Source organism: Carassius carassius, chromosome 11 (genome assembly GCF_963082965.1).
Source record: "Carassius carassius chromosome 11, fCarCar2.1, whole genome shotgun sequence".
NCBI classification, from domain to species: Eukaryota; Metazoa; Chordata; class Actinopteri; order Cypriniformes; family Cyprinidae; genus Carassius; species Carassius carassius.
The window spans coordinates 4,135,461-4,150,664 of NC_081765.1; the positions used below are offsets into that span (position 1 = coordinate 4,135,461).

General features: G+C 37.3%; 1 protein-coding gene across 1 annotated transcript in view; it reads left to right on the forward strand.

Moving 5' to 3' along the window:
- Positions 1 to 15,204, forward strand: part of myo3b (myosin IIIB) — a 102,968-nt gene that overhangs the window by 19,724 nt on the left and 68,040 nt on the right. The gene's annotated exons all lie outside the window — the stretch shown is intronic.

Genomic DNA, 15,204 nt, shown 5'->3' on the forward strand with positions numbered 1-15,204 from the left:
TATTTTATATTTGCTTTATATAAGACTGGTTCCAGAAAATTTTATTTAAAACATGAAAAGTTTCAAAATTAAAATAGCCTTTTTCAACATTGTTCTTATTCAGCCTTAGTAACTTTAAAGGGATAGTTTATCCAAAAATAAAAATAATAATAAAAACACACATGCATAATTTCTTACTCTTGTGTCGTTCTAACCCTCTATGCCTTTATTTCTTCCACTAGGAAAAAAATATGAAGAAATATCATTCAGAATGTCACATATTATCTGTTATTTTGCATTTATTATGATATCCTTGTACTCGTGTACTCATGTTTTCTGTTATGTTCATTGTTATGTTCATTATGCGTTATGTTCATTATCAAAAACAGTAACATCTGTAAAAATCGTAACTACCTCATTTTTACACAGTGAAATGGAATTATTCTCACTGTTTGAGTTTTATTCAAATTAACCATGGTCCTTCTATACATTTAGATCATGATAACCACAGTTTAAACCACACATATAGCACTTCAATACTATGATAAAATGTTTAACTATATGGTTTCTACGTATTTATATGAAAAACAGTTGTCTAAATACATTTAGTGTAAATGCACAAATGCTATAGCTTAATCACAAAAAAACACTAATTATATTCCATAAAATTTTTAATATATTTAATACATTTCCAAATTAATAATATAATAAATGAACAATTAATTCAAGCCCTTCACAGTGGATCTCACTGCGCTTTTTTGTGGTCGAGTGACAAAGACTCATCAGCGAGAAAATGCATCTGCATTTTCATGCATGCATAAGCTCATGCTGCGCTGCCATTTGAACTTTGAGCCTAGCGGATAAATGGTCCATGTGGCATGGTTCAAACGATTATTATACGATTATTAACGATGAGTCCGGTTTTTGTAAAAATCATGTGGATAGCTGTGTAAGAGTGTGCCATTTACCTTGGCATGAGGATGCATTGTGAGACACTAGCTGGGTTTCCATCAACCTGCTTGTATGCGCATTTTGAAGTATTGCATCAGAATCGAGTGATGGAAACGCTGACTTTCAAATAAAAATGCCTTAATTCGCAAAAAAAGTTTTTACGCTCACTTGAGGTGGTTTTTGACAAACCTCAGCGGTTTGGCACTGTTTATGGCAGCACACAGAGGACCAACAGCATAATAGGTAGATGGTCATATTGTCGGTCATATTGAAGTTCATGATGTGACATAATTACTGAGCTGGTCCAAATATATCCAAATTACTATGATCAGATGCTTTCTTAACTACTGTTTGTCATTTGTGTTTATTATGACGTGATGTTCGCTAACAGGAAACCACTGCTCAGGTACAAAAAAGAACTTTGTCATGAGTATATCAGGGTCATTTTCAGTAATCACTTCGTTGTATTCAGAAGATACTGCTCAGTGTTGTACTCTCACAAGTATTACAATCTTTCAAATAGGAGAAGCACTTTTTAACTTCAGCTTGACCTCAGGGCAGCGCCGTGTTAGGTCGACAAAATCCCTTGCTGCTTTTCCAACTGTGATATTGGGTCTTAGTCACACTAAACTGGCCCAGCAGACCATTTACTGATTAAAGCAATCCACATACAAGAAAACCCAAAGCCCTTTACAGTGGACAGAACTAACGTGATTCTCAAGTGGATGGCTCAAACCCCCTCTGGTCAAGCACTGAACTGAGAAGGTAGATGGGGCAGGGCATCTCGCACTGGAACAATCACATTTGGCTGCTTTCCGAGCTGAGTTTCAAAAACATTTCATATTTATTTAAAAAAGCAGAGAGCGTCTGAAAAAGATATGAAGCATAAGGAAAAGACAGTAGATACGAAGGCGCTTTCCTCAGCAGAAGTCAGCTCGTGTAGAATGCTGTCTGACAGTTTTGATTGTCCCCATGTGCCGACAGTTCATTCCTGGGCTTCACATGCATACGCTGGGATGAAAGGTGTCACACTGAAGCAGGGATTGCTTTATAATCCAGGGCACATTGACTGTTCTGGTCAATAGAAAGGCAACACAAGTGGCAGCTTGGGCCGCTGTTCTCTGTGAGATTCTTACTGGGTTTATTTTTCAAAGTGAATGCACAGGGCTTTCTTTCTCTTTTTTCCCCGTCTTTCGTTCGGCAGCTTGTGTCAGAAGCACATGTGAGAAGAGATGCTGGGTGTCTGTGGCTTAACAGACAGATTGACTGACCTGATGGGCAGGGTGCACACACACACACACACACACACACAAACAAGCATGATTTATTTTCATTGTGTCCTGATCTCTCTCTTGGATTAGAAATGTACTATTGTTCTGAAACACTTTGATGTTTTTCAGAGTTTAAATGATTGTAATTATGTCTCTCTCAAAGCTAACATTAGAAGTAGACTTAAAACATTATTTTGCTAAATGTATTTGAGTTAGCTAATTATAAAAAGTGTATTATGTGAGTGATTGGTAAACAAAAATAACACATAGATCATTCTCTGGAAATGGTGTCATTTGTACTCTGTTTGTGACCATATCTGCGTTCACAGGTGATTCATTTAAGAAATATTCAGTGAGCCTTGTGTGTGAATATAAGCCAGAATGGCAGGAAATGTGATTAATTACCAGAATCGATGCCGCCAAGTGTTTTTATGAACAAAGCCAGAGCTAATACCGTGAAGGTGTGTATGTGTCGTAGTGATGATTTGACTGTTTGACTGGGGTTTTGGCATAGCACCTTAAGGTCTCTGTATCCTCTCAAGTCTCTAAAACCTTGTTTATTAAGCAACATACAGTAGGTTGTGGACTTCAGAATGGCGTCTCTATGCTCTTTCCTTTCCTACTTTTCTCTAATCTTCGCACTTATTATATGAACATGTCAGAAAGAAGTGATGATCGAGAGAAACCTTTTCATATGAGCGCATTAATGATACTCCACTGATAGTCCATTCCACACCATTGCAAAAAGGTTTGAATGTGTACTTGTAGTGTACCCAGGGGTGGCCTTAAGCATCTTGGGGCCCGTTTCAATAACTAATATGGGGCCCTGCCCACATAAAATGTAAACATAATAGAGCAGAAAAAGCAAGGATTCCTGTTGGTATGCATCATATTATTTTATTACTCGCACTTTCAGCTTCATTAAAAGGCAGCTTTATACAAACTATATACAATACAGCGTTTTACGTTGGAATAAGCCTCGCCCTTTCACGCAGGGCAACACCACTGCTTATTTGATTTGCGCAGTAGCTATATTTTCAGCTGCCTGGGCTGACTTAAAAAAAACAAAAAAACAGCTCAAACATCCCCTCAACTTGCCGTATTACGGAGCCCGGGAAGTCACCTGTGTAAGTAAAAATAATTTGTAAAAAATCCGTGACGACGGTTTTGGCAATCCGTGCGCCCTAAACCGTACTCACGAATTCTCAAACTGTTCCCTCGGTTTAACAAATCGTGCCCACGGATTAATAAACCGTACCCACGAGTTTCTAACCTGCGCTCTCAGATTTGTAAACAGTGCCTGCAGTTTCTGAAATCTGTACCCACGAATTCATAAACCGTGCCCACGCTTTCGCAATCCGTTCCCACGGGTTTGTAAAATGTACTCACGGATTTGTGGCTCACTCATTTTAGAAGATCATTTGAGAGCTACTTTTTAAAAATGAAAGTGGCCGAGAGCTACTCATGCAATAATTAAATCTCTTAAATAATGTCTCATAACTCTCATATTAACAACTATGCTAACTGTTTTAGACCTAAAAGAGTTATTGTAGGCCTATATATGTCCCCCTTAATTGACATAGGCTATATATATCTAAATATTATACTGTAAAAACACATAATTATTGTTGATTTTATAGTGCATCATAACTAGAGATAAAATGGTATGAAAATGTAATTTCATGATTATAGTGACCAAAATGAGCATGGTTATCACATAATCCTGTTCAAAAAGTACTAATACTACACAATAAAATAAATTCACCAAGTTTTATGTAGAAAACCAAATAACAAATAAACTTACCATCAATATGCACTTTTTGTTTACATGAACATTAAAATAGTAACATTTAAAATGATGGCCAAATTTGAAAGGAGTGTCTTGCAACATGTTATCTAACATGTACACGTTCAAATAAAGTTTTGACAAAAAAGTTTTTATAAAAAGATAAACCTCGCATATTTCAGCCTTTAAATCATTTTTATAGAAAGAATGATTCAAAAAAAGACAAAATACTGACATTTACAATGCACATTATTAGCTTATCTTTTATTATTAATAGTAAAATTCGGTTCCCGTGGCGTCTGTCGTTGCTATGCACCATGCGCTCTCCACAACGACAGAGAAGTTTTAATAGCTAATGGATTTCCACCACCGAAAAACGCTTTGCTGTAGCTCTGCTAGAATATTTATTTAGAAAAAACACCCGTAGTTTGGGTGCACCCCCATCCTTCATGTTGACTTGTTGCGCCTGGAAAAAAATGAGCGTGTCGCTTCAATTATTTGAAATAATGAACTTGAGCGTGCAAAAGACGCGATATTGAACGGCCCTCGCGCTACCTCCAATCAGGTCACGAGCTACTCTCGCGAGCGACGTGTTGGAGACCACTTTAGACATTATGTCTGAAAATCAATATCCTAGGGAGAAAATGAATGGGATTTTCCTGTTCTGTTGGGGGCCCCCTTGAAGGGCGGGGCCCGTTTCAATTGAAACGGGTGAAACATAGGTAAGGCCGCCTCTGAGTGTACCTCAGGTCTTAAAAATATATATAAAAATAATAATAATAATAATTACCTGCAGATAATTTAATATTGATGAAATAAAATTCCACTTTCTTTAACACACTTAAGTACATAAATCGTATTGTTTTAATAACATATTAAATAATCCCTCATTTTGATGTGTTTACTGACATACTAAAGGACTTGATTAATTTTAACTGTATTGAGCTGTTCAATGTTACATCTTATGTTAATATATTTGATGTTAATATATATTCAGCCGTACACTTTAACCATATCTCAAAGACAATATAAATAATTAAGAAGTAATTATGTACTTAAGACCTGCTTCAGTGGGACAAAAAAAAGGGTACCAATGAGTTTGATCGCACGCAATGTCATTAAAATGTTGAAATAAAATACTTCCACTGTTGTCCCAAAAATCCCTGCTTTACAAGTAGTAAATTAGATGTAAAAAAAAATAAAAACATCATGTTGTGACATTTCAAAATTTGCATCTGGAATGTGTGTGAATGCAAGCACAAAATACTGAGAAGCTCTGGCAGTGTGACAAGCTCTTGACAGCAGCCAAATTATTTGATATCTTTGACTATATAGCATTGTATAATTCAAAATAAACCTAAAAATAAACCCTTAATTGAACCTGAACCCATAACCTTATATTTCCCAGTATTTTCTTAGGTATGTACACATAAGTAAATGTACTGTAAAATAAAGTGCAACCAACGTTTTTAATGTGATGAGTTTGCACAAAACATTAAAGAGAAATGTCCTGGGTTATTCATTTTTCATTTAGAATGTGTGATGTTTTACACACAAACTGAGCGATTATAGACTTTCCTCAGCTAGCTATTCAAATTATAAGTATATGAATAGAAAACTTACTGTGACAGGATATAAATAATGTTGTGCTTCAGGGTTAAGCTTATAGAGTTAATTGGAGTTAGGGGTAGTATTTAAGAAATCAACCTCCATATGAAAACTCCATATTTGTTGAAAACTGAGTATTGGGGAGTTGCAGATTTACAATTAAATATGATGTGGACATATCATGAACTGGTATCAACATATCAAGAAGTCATTTTTTGAATAAATACACAGAGGCATAGCTTCACTCTCTCTGTGTGTGTGTGTGTGTGTGTGTGTGTGTGTGTGTGTGTGTGTGTGTGTGTGTGTGTGTGTATCAGTGTGCGTAGGTGCGTTATAAGCTGACTTCAGGGTAGATCCCCTTCATCAGACGATGATGTGTGTGTGAAAAGCGTGAAAATGCACTTATGCATTGCATGCTTGTTCCACTTGCACTAATTCATTTTGACAAATGTCCTATAATAATCTGCACTGAGAGATATGAGAGAGAGACAGAGAGGGAGAGAGAGAGGAGGGGAGGGGAGGGGAGGGGAGGGGAGAGTCTCAGACAGACAGACAGGAGCAGAAAGAGAAAGAGAACGTTATGAAAAAATGACAGGCAGAGAGAAACAGAAGTTCTTCTCATTTGTGTTTAGCAGTTTGTCATATGACCTGACAAACACAATATCACCGCAATTAGACAAGCAGTAACCTAGACTTAACTATATCTGCAATGACTTTTAGCCATCTTTCACCACAATATGGCTTTTTCTGAAAAATAGCCATTATTTTACCATTTAAAGATCATGTGTAAACAAGATTTGCTGGGATGATAAATTGTAATATTGCCGGTAAGCAGAGGTGGGTAGTAACGAGTTACATTTACTTCGTTACATTTACTTGAGTAATTTTTGGGGGTAACTAATACTTTTCGGAGTATATTTAAAGATGGGTACTTTATATTCTTACTTGAGTAAATTTTTGGGGAAAAATCTGTACTTTTACTTCGTTACTGTGGGCGACGCTCCTCTCGTTACTTTATCTTAATGCAATAAATGTTATAAATGCTTCAGTTTATTCCAAACGCGCCGTCTACTTTTCTCTGGGCAATGAACGATGCCCATTCGTGAATGATTCATTCTTTTGAGTCAATTCTGTTCAAAGGCTTGATCAAACCAATTGGCAAACGAGTGAATTGGTTCTTGAATCAGTTTGAATGAGTCGTTCAGTTCCCTGCCGCACGCGCTGAGCGTCTGAAGCAGTTCACTCAGAGTTGTAACGTTTAAGAACAGAAAGAGCGTTGAAAACGTGGCTGGAACTGCACTGAATTGAAATCTGCAAAGGTTATTATTTGCTAGCGATGGAGATCCTTATTAGATGAACACCGCATGTGCTGTCTACTGTTTAACAGGTAATAACTTGGGCTACATTCGATTACAGTACACGATACCACTGTGACATTAGTTTGTTGTACGTGTGTGGCTTATAAGAGGGAAGTCAAGTTGAATGCAGCTTCCAAAAGACAAAAAATAGTCGATTAAGATTTTATTAATTTTAATACAATCACACCGGAGTGAGAACGTTCAGTGAGTCATATCATTAGCTGCTAAATTCAGATCTGAGATCACTTGCTGGCGCTGAGCCAGAGATAGATGCGTTTATACAGCGCTGCACATTATAACCAATCACACATGATTCTGTTGAGCTTATTAAAGCATTGGCCAATCAGAGGCGTTCAGATGAGTCATCGCTGAAATGCCGGTGCTTCCTTCACTCGCTCACTGACTGAATACCTCTTTCTGGCGAATTCTCTCGCAGGAACAATAAAGTGCAGATGTGTGTACGAATCTTTAATTAAGATATTGATTTCACAGTGTTAACAGTTTCAGTGATTTTAATGGGAGTTTCTGAGAGTGATTGAAATCTAGACTGTCAGTGAAAATGATCTTTAATAATGTAAATGTTATTTGCTCTCTTTCTGAACAATGAAAGATTAGTAGCAATATTTATATCACATTACCTTTCAATGATTAATTCACATTTAATATAAAGTCAGCAATATTAAAAATATGTTATGGCATGACACCTATATCTGTTACTTAAGTAAACAGACAGGATTTATAATAAATTACATAAATCGGAGTAAAGGCTGATGAAATATATACATTTATACACGCACATATACATTACATACATTGTATCTATATATCTAAATAAAAATAGGCTCAGTATATATGACCCAAAGTAACTAGTAATTAACTACTTGAGTAGATTTTTTATCCGATACTCTTTTACTCTTACTCAAGTAACTATTCAGACTAGTACTTTTACTTTTACTTGAGTAAATATTTCTAGAAGTACTTTTACTTTTACTTGAGTACAGTATTTGGGTACTCTACCCACCTCTGCCGGTAAATTACAATTACTCCAAATTATGTGCACTTACATCTGCGTCTCAGAAGTCAAACAATGCTGTAAAATTGGACAGTGTAACTAACATGGTACTCTTCATCGGTGGTGTAAAAAAACGTTTATGGTGAAATTTTGTTTATTTTTTAAATGCATGTTATTACTCAATCTCACTGTGAATTGCCAGATTTTTGTCTGGTAATGTTTGCAAGACTCTTTAATTTAATCAACATAAATTCCACCCATTTCTTACAATCTACTGCAAGCTTGCATTCATATCAATAATGATAATTGATACACAATGATAATTTAAAATAATTGACATCACAGAATTTACTTGTATATTGGTGCTGATCTGTGAATCGCATCTTAAAATGATACTGAAATGATACAAAAATTTTATTATCAGATGATTTTTAGAAAAAGCAACCATCTCTGCAAGTTCATAACATAATATGCAAGTGGAAGAGTGACCAAAAGTTGACACTTCAAAAACCACACAAAGTGAAAGTAAGACACTAACCCATTTGACCCAAGTAAATTTTGATAAATAATCATATTTGAAACTTTGGAAACTATAAACCTTCGCTTCCAGCCAACTGTCACATATGTGCATTAATGAGAATGTTGTCAAGTCACCTTTATTTATATAGCGCTTTAAACAAAATACATTGCGTCAAAGCAACTGAACAACATTCATTAGGAAAACAGTGTCAATAATGCAAAATGACAGTTAAAGGCAGTTCATCATTGAATTCAGTGATGTCATCTCTGTTAAGTTTAAATAGTATAGTATAGTAAATGAATTCATTTGCAATCAAGTCAAAAATCGCTGTAAATGACATGACCCAACTAAGGAAGCCAGAGGCGACGGCGGCAAGGAATCAAAACAGAATGGAGAAAAAACCTTGGGAGAAACCATTCTCAGTTGGGGAGCAAGTTCTCCTCTGACCAGACGAAACCAGTAGTTCAATTCCAGGCTGCAGCAAAGACAAATCTGTTTCCAGTGGTCTTGTCCTGGTGCTCCTCTGAGACAAGGTCTTTACAGGGGATCTGTATCCGGGGCTCTAGTTGTCCTGGTCTCCGCTGTCTTTCAGGGATGTAGAGGTCCTTTCTAGGTGCTGATCCACCATCTGGTCTGGATACGTACTGGATCCGGGTGACTGCAGTGACCCTCTGATCTGGACACAGACTGGATCTGGTGGCCACGGTGACCTCGGAACAAGAGAGAAACAGACTAATATTAGCGTAGATGCCATTCTTCTAATGATGTAGCAAGTACATAGGGTGTTATGGGAAGTGTTTCCGGTTTACCTAATTAATCCAGCCTAAAAATCCTTTAACGGATTTGGATAATAAAAGCATATTAGTATGTTATGTGTATGCCAGGTTAAAGAGATGGGTCTTTATTCTAGATTTAAACTGCAAGAGTGTGTCTGCCTCCCGAACAATGTTAGGTAGGTTATTCCAGAGTTTGGGCGCCAAATAGGAAAAGGATCTGCCGCCTGCAGTTGATTTTGATATTCTAGGTATTATCAAATTGCCTGAGTTTTGAGAACGTATCGGACGTAGAGGATTATAATGTAACAAGAGCTCATTCAAATAGTGAGGTGCTAAACTATTCAGGGCTTTATAAGTTATAAGCAATATTTTAAAATCTATGTGACGTTTGATAGGGACAGCATGATGTGAAACATGAAGCATGCATGTTCTGAAGCTCACTCGATAAGTGACACGGAAGCAAGACCGAAACTTCTCGTGTGACTTTCACAATGTGCTTACATCTTCATTCGCAACATGCTGTTTCTGGCAGCAGTTTTTTTCCTCAAACACGTATCGTTTTGCTTCAGATCTCAATCAACTGAAGTCATATGGATTACCATCATTATTTCTGAAGCATCAACTTTTGAGTTACTGTCCACTTAATATCCACTGATATCGCTGACTTGATACTATTTAAACTGAACTGAGCTGGATGATGACATCACTGAATTCAATGATGAACTGCCTTTAACTGAAAATTTAGTGTTTACTATTGTCATTTTGCACTATTGATGCACTATTTTCCTATTTAATACTGTAAAGTACTTTGACACAATCACTATTTTTAAAAGCACTATATAAATAAAAGTGACTTGACTTGACTTGACTCACAAGGATAGAATATATATATTTTCTTTTCTAAAAATGTATTCATCTAAAGAAAGACAGTCATATACAACTGTGACGACATGAGAATTTTCATTTTTGGGTGAAGTATCCCTTAAACCATCAAAAGACAGTAAAGGTGATGATACAGTACATGGGGCAATGCTGCCAAACAATGTTGCTTTGGCACTTTCCCATTAAGAATGTGCAACAAATTTCTATCTGGATACTTCAGATCTGTGGTGGGTCCTGTGTCTCACCAGGTTGCCTGTTGACGGCTACACTGCCCAGCAACATTGCTCAAAGAGTTGCCCCATGTATCATCAGCCTTAAGCCGTCATTTGTGTGAACAGCAGATGTAGAACATTTACCAGAAACAGCAATCCAACAAATTTACAGGATAGTTTTAATGTAAGCAAAAATGCATATCGTATTGAATTTTTTTCTTCTAGTTTAGGGAATTCAGCGTCTTTATGCCATCACAAGCTTCTTTTAATATCCTGATCAATTATTTTAAATAAATAAAATTTACCAATTAATACCAGCTTTATTGTATTCGGGGGAGAATAATCTAGCTGTGAAAAGCTGTGCAGCATTTAAAAAAAAGAAATAATAATAATAATAGCATGAGTCTATCCCAGTGTAGACAGATGTTTGGACCTTGGTTTAAGAGCAGTGGGAGCCAGTTTTGCATTTTGGAAATGCACCAGCTCAGTGGAGAAGAGCTACACATGGCCCCAACTACCAGTGCTGCGTCAGGATTTTGACTATAGCAGAGACAACATTTACCAGCAGCCTACGTACATGTGTAATCCCATTGGCAGGAGGGTGGGATTCCTGAGCTATAGTTAGATCTGAAACAACTCAATTAATCCATGACAATAGAGCAATTAAATGTGATCTGCTCTGAATGCTAGGAACCATGCATGTTCTTTCACACAAGACAGTCATTATGAAACCAGCGTGGTGATGGTAATAAAAATGATAATTGTTTTCTTGACTTATTGTTTGTTTGTTTGTTTGAGTCTGTGACCCATTCTAATCTGTCATCTGGTGTATTACCGGGGCGCAGACTACAAGAACAACAGATGTTTCATTTCCATAGATTCCTTCAGATTTACACACATGCACACTGCTACAGTTACGCTCAGCTTGGTGCTTCTGTGGTGGGTATTTTTCTAAAGGTGTGTGGCACATCTGTGCTGCCATTGTTTATTCATGCGCCAGAGCCTTTGAAACATGCTAAAATGCTTCCCACTCATTATAAAACTCCTGCCACCCATGGATTAGCACTTTGATGTCACCAATCCGGCTTCAAAGGCTCCTTCAGTACCATTAATCAGAGTTTAGTCTCTGAAGACCCAGCCAGGGAAAACATTTGGACATCTTGTGCAGAAACTTTTGAAAAGCTCAGACGGTGCTGCATATGCAACAGTGGTGTTTCATATCCTGAAGACGTGTGTGTGTGTGTGTGTGTGTGTGTGTGTGTGTGTGTGTTTGTGTGTGTGTGTGTGTGTGTGTGTGTTTAAGGAAGAGAGAGAAAAGAGGAAGCAGAAAGAGAGAGAGTGTATTAACGCCAAAGAGAAAGAGAGATGAGAGACAGTGATGGCTCACTCTGATCCTGAAAGCTCTTAGCACTGGATATTAATCACAAGGCCAACACGGGTTCCTTTGAGACTGTTTATTCATTTATTTATTTTTATTTATTTTTTATAGTTCCCCACATTACATCACAAAACAGTGATCTAGTTCAATTAGAGGGTAAATGAGGGTTATTGTATTTCTACTAATGTGGTGTCCCATTCAGTTTGGACTTTGTTTTCCTCTCGCACTGTTCCCCTTCATTGAGTCAATTGTGTAATTCTGTTCAGGTGTGTGTAGTTAATTATCCTTGTTTGCTCTGTGGGTTTAAGTTCCTATGTTTTCATAATGCACAGCCTCCCTCTTTCACCTCCTCTCTAAGTTGCTTTAAGAGACCTTTTATTTTTGATTGGATTTTGTGCATATCTTTAGTCTCCGCAGCCCTCAGCAATGCCTGCTGTCCATTCAGCTCCATCCCCCGTCAGTCCCTCAGTTTCACCTCCTCTCAGTAGTGGTACTCTTCTCAGGCCTGCTGGGAGTCTTCGTCTCCTGGACCTGAGGAGACCGTGTCTCCGCCTCCGACCTCCAATGGCTCCACTCCACCTCGTCCCACCATCCAGACTCCTGCACCTATGCTCCTCTCATCCTCGATTCCAGTGTGGACCATTGGCCATTCAGCCTTGTCAGGCTCCCTCTGTCAGTTGGCTCCACCTGGGTTGTACCTCACCACTCCTCTGGCAAAAAAAGCCACTCAATCAATCACTACAGCTCTGTCATGGCCTGGTGGATCTTCTGATCCACCTCCTCAGCTCTTTGTCTGCGCCATGGGCTCCACCTCCATCTCCGTTATCACCCTCCAGTGATTCTGCCATGGAGTGCAGTCCTGGCTGTGGCCTGGGTCTCCACCTATCCTCTCCTGCTCAAGGCTCCTCCCTGGTCATCTCCTGCACCTCCCTGTATTTTGTTTGTCATCCTCCTCCCTGTTGTCCATCCTCCTCCAGAACTTCCTACAGTTTCCTCTCTGTGGGGCCTGCCCTTTCACATCCCTTTACCATCCTTTCGCTATATCTTCATCCTCCTCGCCTCCTTATCCTTCTCTCCACGGCGAAAGTTCACTGGAATTATAAGAAAAGCAGTGATAAAAGTTACTGTTACTGTAAAAATTTGCTTTTTTGTTATTATTCGCCACAGCCATCAAATAAGTAAATGAATGAAAGAAAGAAAGAAAGAAAGAGAAAGAAAGAAAGAAAGAAAGAAAGAAAGAAAGAAAGAAAAAGAAAATCAAAATGATGAATTTGATTATGTAAGCAAAAACCGTTAGATAACTGGCTATAGCTGTGAATTTTTTGCAGACACTATTTACTTAGTACTTCACAGTTACTATTATGAATGTTCATAAGAGTAGAGCAGTCTGGCGGTAAAAATATGGGGTCTCATTTATCAAACTCTCTGTAGATTTCATCCTTTACATAGGCACAAAAGCTAGATTTTGCTTTCGCCAAAAGTTATCAGATTTATAAAACCATGCGCACGCCAGAATCTGCACAAAAATCTCTTTATAAATTCCAGTCAGGGGAAGATTGTGCGTACATGCATTTCCACTTCATCTCCTCCCCGAAATCACCATATATGGAGCGTACAACGCCTTGTTTTACTATGCATAACCTCATCTGCATATCATTTACATGCAAATTCCCATGCACGTGACACCATGTTTAATACAGAGACAGTAGGGAAATAGTATCCCTGTTATGTTTTAGAATAAATACATTAAAATATCCATAAAAAACAAAATGGTTTCAAATAGTTATCAGATATTTTAGATGATCTCATTCTTTTACACTGGCCAAATAGAATTTCGATTGTTACAAATTAAAATAATGCAGTTTTGCTGATAAGATAAACATATTTTAGCTATTTTAGTGGAAAAAGATAAACGCATATTTATTGCAGTGTATTGTCTGATTCGGAGCCTCACTGACAAAGAATTGTAAAAAGGAAACATGCAAATCTTACCGTTTTCTCCTAGTTATGTCCTTCAAATATAGTGGAATTTTTTCATAATGTTGTAGAGATGACTTTACACGATCTTAACACCTCCGTGCAGCTGTGGTTGTACAGTAATCCAGCAGTGTCCGCCATAATATCACAGTAAGTGATCATTGCTTCATTGATCGTTGTTCTCGCTAAACTATTTATCATAACGTGGTCTGTAGTTTAGTTTAACGATTAATGCGAGTGGAATATTTAATGTAAATGTGTATATCGACATGAAAACAGAGATTAAAGTCATTGTTTACTTCATTAATTGTCTCACTCCATGAAAAAGAGTTTGTACGCATGGTTTATAATGTCCGTACGGTGCGTACATACATAATAATCCTGATATGTGCGTAAAAAAAATGCGTACGCAATTTCTATGCCTATTTTGTGCATACGCAACGTTTATAAATGAGACCCCTGGTCTTGATCAAAAGTCTTTGTAAGTCTAGTCTAGTCGAGTCTTTTTGTCGATCTCTTCCAGGGTTTAAACATGCATTCTTTGGGTTGCAAGCTCAGAGCCCTACACCGAATCAGACAATACACTGCAATAAATAGGAGTTTATCTTTTTCCACTAAAATAGCTAAAATATGTTTATCTTATCAGCAAAACTGCATTATTTTAATTTGTAACAATCGAAATTCTATTTGGCCAGTGTAAAAGAATGAGATCATCTAAAATATCTGATAACTATTTGAAACCATTTTGTTTTTTATGGATATTTTAATGTATTTATTCTAAAACATAACAGGGATACTATTTCCCTACTGTCTCTGTATTAAACATGGTGTCACGTGCATGGGAATTTGCATGTAAATGATATGCAGATGAGGTTATGCATAGTAAAACAAGGCGTTGTACGCTCACTCTGTACTTATCCAGAGTGAGCAAAAGGGCTGTTAAAATCACTCTGGACCCCTCACATCCAGCACACTCCCTCTTTGAACTGTTGCCATCTGGTCGACGCTACAGAGCACTGAGCACCAGAACGACCAGACACAGGAACAGTTTCTTCCCTCAGGCAATCCATCTTATGAACAGCTGATAATAACTGTGGGACACACTACACTATTTATATTTATATACACTACACTTTTTATCCAACACACATACTTAGCGTACACGTAAATCTTTTGCACATAATATACATGTACATACATGGAACACACTACACTATTTATATTTATATTTATATACACATACACTTATTTATCCAACACACATACTTAGCGTACAGTTAAAACTTTTCCACATAATATACATGTACATACATAAATGCTTATTTTAATATACCTGCCATACATTGTCAATTTGTATATTGTCAATCCTTACCCACCTATTTGTATTTTTTTGTATTTTTTATTCCTTATTGTGTTTTTTGTTCTGTCGCTGTTATGTTGCACTGCGGAGCTCTGTCACGAAAACAAATTCCTCGTATGTGTGAACATACCTGG